The sequence below is a fragment of the Silene latifolia genome, chromosome 2 (assembly GCF_048544455.1).
Source record: "Silene latifolia isolate original U9 population chromosome 2, ASM4854445v1, whole genome shotgun sequence".
Lineage (NCBI taxonomy): Eukaryota > Viridiplantae > Streptophyta > Magnoliopsida > Caryophyllales > Caryophyllaceae > Silene > Silene latifolia.
In genome coordinates this window covers 107,865,187-107,871,974 of record NC_133527.1, presented here as the reverse complement: position 1 = coordinate 107,871,974, position 6,788 = coordinate 107,865,187, and the positions used below count along the sequence as shown (strand labels likewise).

Sequence of the window (6,788 nt, the reverse complement as noted above, 5' to 3'; positions counted from 1 at the left end):
CTGCTGTGACCGTATAGGGGCCAGTCCACCTGGATTTCAGCTTACCAGGAAATAAACGGATACGAGTGTTAAAAAGGAGTACCTTATCGCCAATATGGAACTCGCGCTTGATGATTCTCTTGTCGTGCCAGCGCTTTGTTTTCTCCTTGTAAATCCTAGCACTGTCATAGGCCAGCAGCCTAAATTCCTCCAGCTCATTCAGATGTGTCATGCGTTTCTCACGAGAGAGGTTAAGATCCAAATTCAAATCACATATAGCCCACCAAGACTTACGCTCTAACTCAATAGGTAAATGACATGTCTTACCATAAATCAATCGGAACGGAGACATCCCAATTGGCGTCTTAAACGCGGTTCTATAGGCCCATAAGACATCATCTAACTTAAGACTCCAATCTTTCCGTGATTTAGAAACAACTTTAGCTAAGACTTCTTTCAATTCTCTGTTAGAAACCTCAACCTGACCACTAGTTTGGGGATGATACCCCAAACCTCTACGATGTTGGACACCGAATTTAGTCAATAAAGCACTAAGTTGTTTCTCTTTAAAATGCATTCCACCACCGCTAATGACAACCCGAGGGACACTAAAACGAGGGAAAATGATATTTTTAAACAGTTTAATCACAGCCTTTGCATCGCAATGGGGAGTAGCAATAGCTTCCACCCATTTGGACACATAATCTACAGCTACGAGGATATATTTCTTACCTTGACTGCTCGGAAAGGGTCCTTGATAATCAATGCCCCAGACATCGAAAATCTCAACCTCAAGAAGGCCTACCTGCGGCATCTCGTGTCTCTTGGAAATATTCCCCGATCTTTGACAAGCATCGCACTCAGCAACAAAATTGCGACAATCTGCATGCAAAGTTGGCCAATAGAAACCAGATTGGAGTACCTTAGCCACAGTCCGGGATGGACCATGGTGACCACCATAAGCAGAAGAGTGGCAAGCTTCTAGGATATCCTACACCTCCTATTGAGGCACGCATCTCCGGATGAGACCGTCTGCGCATTCCTTGAAAACATAAGGATCATCCCAAAAGTATTGTCTAGCATCATAAGCGAACCGCTTCTTCTGCTGCCATGAAAGCTCGGGTGGTATCCTACCTGTCACAGCAAAGTTAGCATAGTCAGCAAACCACGGAGGTGGATAAGACCCTGAAGTAGTAATAGCTAACAGACTCTCATCAGGAAAGGAATCATTAATAGGCAACGAATCCTCCCTTTTTCACACCATTTGCAGCGAGATAAATGGTCACCACCACATTCTCTCGCCCCTTTCTTGTCTTTGATCTCCAAATCAAACTCCTACAAAAGGAGTATCCACCTCAAAAGCCTCGGCTTCGCATCTTTCTTGAGAAAGAGAGTCTTCAATTTGCATGGTCAAGTATAAACAATAACCTTAGAACCTAACAAATAAGACCGAAATTTGTCTAAGGCAAAAACTACAGCTAGAAACTCTTTCTCAGTGGTAAAGTAGTTGACTTGAGCCTCATCCAGAGTTCGGCTCGCATAGTATATGGCATTCAAAGCTTTATTATTTATTTGTCCCAAAAGCGCACCAATTGCATAATCGGCATCACACATGATCTCAAATGGGAGATCCCAATCAAAGCGGTGAATGATTGGTGCGAAACTAGAGCCTCCTTCAACCTGTTAAAAGCTAAAAGGCACTCATCAGTAAACTCAAAGACAGCATCCTTAAGGAGCAATTGTGTAAGTGGTTTAGCAATTTTTGAAAAATCCTTAATGAAACGTCGATAGAAACCGGCGTGACCAAGGAAACTCCTCACTCCTTTAACATTCACAGGAGGAGGTAATTGCTCAATCACCTGCACCTTTGCCTTATCAACATGTATACCTTTATCGGAAATCAGATGCCCTAACACAACTCCCTCATTGACCATAAACTGACACTTTTCCCAGTTTAAAACAAGATTAACATCAATACAACGCTGCATGACTTTATCAAGGTTAGCTAAACAACGATCAAAGTCACTACCATAAACTGAGAAATCATCCATTAATACCTCCATAATGTTTTCTATATAATCAGAAAAAATCCCCATCATGCACCTCTGAAAGGTAGCAGGGGCGTTACACAATCCGAAAGGCATTCTACGATATGCGAAAACACCTTGTGGACAGGTAAAAGTGGTCTTACTCTGATCATCTGGATGAATAGGGATCTGAAAGAACCCTGAATATCCATCTAGAAAACAGAAAAATTTGTTAGAGGCCAGTCTTTCAGTCATTTGGTCAACAAAAGGGAGAGGGAAATGGTCTTTCTTGGTGGCGGCATTTAACTGTCTATAATCAATGCACATCCGCCACCCTGTCACTACTCGGGTTGGTATTAATTCATTTTTCTCATTTTTAACCACAGTAGTCCCTCCTTTCTTCGGGACTACCTGAACTGAGCTAACCCACTTGGAGTTTCCAACTGTATAAATAATACCTGCATCGAGTAGTTTCATCACCTCAGCCATAACAACTTCCTGCATCTTCGGGTTCAACTTGCGTTGACCCTGTCTGTAAGGCTTGTGGCCGTCCTCCGGCTCTATCCCGTGCATACAAACATCGTGGTGATGCCCTTAATGTCATCCAAAGAGTAACCTAAAGCCTTCCTGTTTTTCTTAAGCACACACATCAAAGCATAATTTGGTCATCATTAAGCTTAGAGCTAACAATAGCTGGGTACTGCTCCGTATCATCTAAAAAAACATACTTAAGATTAGGAGGAAGTGGCTTACGCTCTGGCACTTTTACCTCTACAGCATAGACACAATCAGCTTTAATGGTATAGCAAGTGTTTACCAAGTTCTCGTTGGCTAGGCTCAAGAGCATCTCATCTTATTCCTCTGTGAGCTCATAGCTCTCCATTGAGGCTACCAAAGCATCGGCTCCTCAAAGCATTCTCCACTTTGTAGTACCTGCACACTCATCTGAACTAGTTAGATCAGCTAAGGGATCCTTGGCTAAGGATTCCCTCCAATTGTAACTAACAGCCCTATCAACAATATCAATGGAATAACACGTATCATCGTCATCAGTCGCCTTGTGAGCAAGACTGAACTCAATGGTGTCATCCCCTACTTCTAAGGTGATGGTTCCGCGTTTGACATCTATTACAGCCCCAGCTGTATGTAAAAACGGTCTACCTAAAATAATAGGTATCTGACTGTCCTCTGCAATGTCCAAAACAACGAAATCGACAGGAATAAAAAACTTACCCACTCGAATGGGTACATCCTCTAGAACTCCTATAGGTCTCTGAGTCGATCTATTTGCCATTTGAACGGTAATATTAGTCACCTTAAGTCTACCAATATTTAACCTTTCGCAAACAGAATACGGCATGACACTGACACTGGCCCCTAAGTCACAAAGGGCCTTTCCAATTTCGTGGTTACCTATAGTGCAAGGAATTGAAAAACTACCCGGGTCCTTTAATTTAGGTGGTACATTAATTTGCGAAAGAGCATTACATTCTTCCACAAAAGCAACATTATCATCATCACAAAAATTTCTCTTACGATTTAGAATGTCTTTCATAAATTTAGCGTAGGAGGGTACCTGGGTAATTAAATCAGTGAAAGGAACCGTTACCTCGAGATTCTGGACCATCTCCAGAAACTTACCAAACTTACGCTCCAGCTTAGTATTCTTCAAATGTTCCGGATACGGGACTGCAACACTGGCCGTAGGATCAGCAACCTTCGGCTTCCGTAAGTTCAAAACCTCCGTCAAATCATCAATAAGTGTAGAATCATGCAAATTAGTTGACGGATTTGCGTCCTGCACTGGGATCCCGGTCGATCGACTGATATGAGTGGTCGATCGAGCAACTTGGCTGGGCGTGAACAGTTCCTGTTCAGAATTAATTTCGTCAGGTGACTCAGTCGATCGACTGACAATGTTGGTCGATCGACTGCTTGTGCTGGGTGTGAATAGTTTCTGATCAGAAACTTTTTTATCTGACGCTTCAGTCGATCGACTGACAATGTTGGTCGATCGACCAGCAGTAATGGCAGTTGAGCTCGTTTTTGTACCAGAAATTAAACTAGCCTCTTCATCATTTTCCGAGTCTCCTCTTGGCTTGTCGGGACCTTCATAAGAGAGGCCACTTCTGAGATTAATGGCGTTAATCGTTTCAATTGGCCCTTCACATTTGTTTGAAGAATTTGCGACTTGCTTAGCCTCTATATTCTCCAACTGCTTCACAAAATTCTTTGAGGACTCAATCCTGGCTGCTTCCATATTCGCCACTTGAATCAAAAGAGTTTGGACCATTTCTCTCAACTCCGCGGTCTCATCTGAATTATGGAGGGGAATTTCAACTCTTTCCTTGGAGGCTTCAGAGGCCTCGAGCTTCTCGAGACGGGCAGTAATAGAAGTAATGAGTGTCACAACGGCACTCATTTCATCACTTTGCTTCCGTGAGTTCCCACGTGAACTCCCAAACTCAGCTCTATGGACCGCCATCTCCTCAATAGTGTTCCAACCTCTATTCTGACCGGTATTGTTTTGGAACCTACCATTCGCAGCTGCGTCCAGGATGACCTTGTAATCATCATATAAAGCATTGTAGAATAAGTTGCAAATATACCACTGCTGGAAGCCATGGTGAGGGACAGCTCGGACCAAACTTTTGAAACGTCCCCATGCTTCACAAAAGCCCTCATCAGCTTCTTGTTGGAAATTTGTAATTTTACTCCTCAAGGCATCAGTCTTTGAAAGCGGGAAGTACTTCTTGTAGAAGGCTAATGCTAGAGATGTCCAATCCGTGACTCCAGCTGCTACCCCATCAAGGTGGCGGTACCAATCTCGCACTGAATCCTTCAAGGAGTATAAGAACATCAACCCCTTTACTTCATCCTGAGTCACCCCAGCTGGTATAGGTATGGAACAGCAGTAGTCTGTGAAAATTTCCATATGCTTCAAGGGATCCTCATCTCAGAGACGAAAAACCGATTTCGCTCCACTAAATCGATATAAGAGGAACGAAATTCGAAGTTACCCGTAGTAGGGGTAGGTAATTGGTGCCCCTTTGGAATATGGTGTTCCTTTGGCTGTAGATTATCATATATTGTAGCCATATTCGCAGAATCGAGAGTACTCAAGCCTTCTCTCTCAAAAACCCGTCTTCTAAGCGTGCAAAAGCAAAACTAGAAGCAAAGGTAAGCAACGGCCTCAAGGAACCAAAGTTCCTTGAGACAAGAAAAATAAACTAAAAATAAAGCAAACAGAATTACACCGTCTCCCCGGCAACGGCGTCAAAATTTGATACCGTCGTTTTGTATCAAAATTAAATTTATAATTCCAAACTAAAACTATAGCTAGTGATAGTAAGGGTCGAACCACAGAGAGACAAGGTTGATTTTGTTTGCTATTTTTCAGTCTATAAAAGTAATAATTAAATGGGGGGTTTTGAAATTGGTTGACTAAATTGACTAATTGCTAAAATAAGAATTTCTCAACAAGATAAAAGGGAGATCGGGAACTTCGGTTCACCATGGCTAAGGTCAGGTCAATAAGGTAGCAGAGGTCCTATAATATACGGTCTCAGGGAACACGAGCAAGGCTTTCGATCAATGCTCAAATAAACCTTACGGTCTATTAATTCCCCAGAATTTCTCAAAGCTTTCGCTCAAGGGAAATTCCAAATCTAATGATAATTCGAATTACTAATCTTTCAATCTAGTAAAAAGGTTTATCAAAAGACAACAAGACCGATACGAAAGAATTCATACTACAAAACAATCCTAATTTATGCCATGGCTCACCTCGTTCCCAATCAAAGAAATTAGCTATGCATAATTAAAACTATACTAATTACAAAATTAAAGGCAAAGAATAAATTCAACATGGTTGAAATTGCTGAAATTAAGATGGGAATAAAGTAATTGGAACAACAAGAAATTAAAGAAGAAGAAATTTGCATAAACTTACTAATGAAAATCGATGAACAAAATAATTGAATTCGTCGTTTTCCGTTTTCCCCAGCTAGATTTCAAAACTCAGTTCTTCAATAATGAAAAGCATGACCTAATTATTACTGCGTTCTACTGATTAAAAGATGCCAAAAGTTAATTACAAGATGGGCTTTTAAAAGTCTAAAACGAAAAATCAAAGTCAGCACGCAGACTGGTCGATCGACCGGTCAGCATGGTCGATCGACTGGCCATAGCAGAACAGTAGCTTCTGCTGAACTTCAATAGTCGATCGATGTACAAAGATAGTCGATCGATTGGTCTGGGCTGTGTAGAAACACTTCTTTTCTTCAAAAACAGCTCCTCACTCCAATGCACGCATCCCAGGGTGAGTAAATCCGAACCCTCTTCTTCCAAGCTTCCCTGAAGTTGCCTCCGGAGGACGATTTAGGCTTGAATTAGCTCACTTCCATTCATTCCTACAACAAATCATAGAAAATGCAAAGTAAGCCATTTCGGGAGAAATAGTAGCCTTAAGCTAACAATTATGCATGGAAATACGCGCCAAAACTACAGATAAAGTGTATAGAATATGCATGTATCAAGAACCTTGAGTTACTCCCCACTGACTGTGGCGTTCATGTTTACATGAATGACGGGTATTAGTTTGTGCATTTATGGGGTGAAGACATGTGTGAGCTAGCGAGTACCTTGACCGTGGATTTTGTCTATCGTTAGGCTTAGACTCACCTTTTAGACTTGTTATTCGAGGGATATATTTTCCCCATTTGACTTTTATGTTTGTATAAACTTAACTTCATTTCCGCATTCTCTATTTATATTTTAGGT

At 41.6% G+C, this 6,788-nt stretch overlaps 1 non-coding gene across 1 annotated transcript; it reads left to right on the top strand.

Annotated features, from left to right (window-relative positions):
* Window positions 1-4,624: 4,624 nt before the first annotated feature.
* On the top strand, window positions 4,625-4,733 carry LOC141644604 (small nucleolar RNA R71). The gene has a single exon (XR_012544216.1). It is a non-coding gene; the product is annotated as a small nucleolar RNA R71 (small nucleolar RNA).
* Window positions 4,734-6,788: the final 2,055 nt, after the last annotated feature.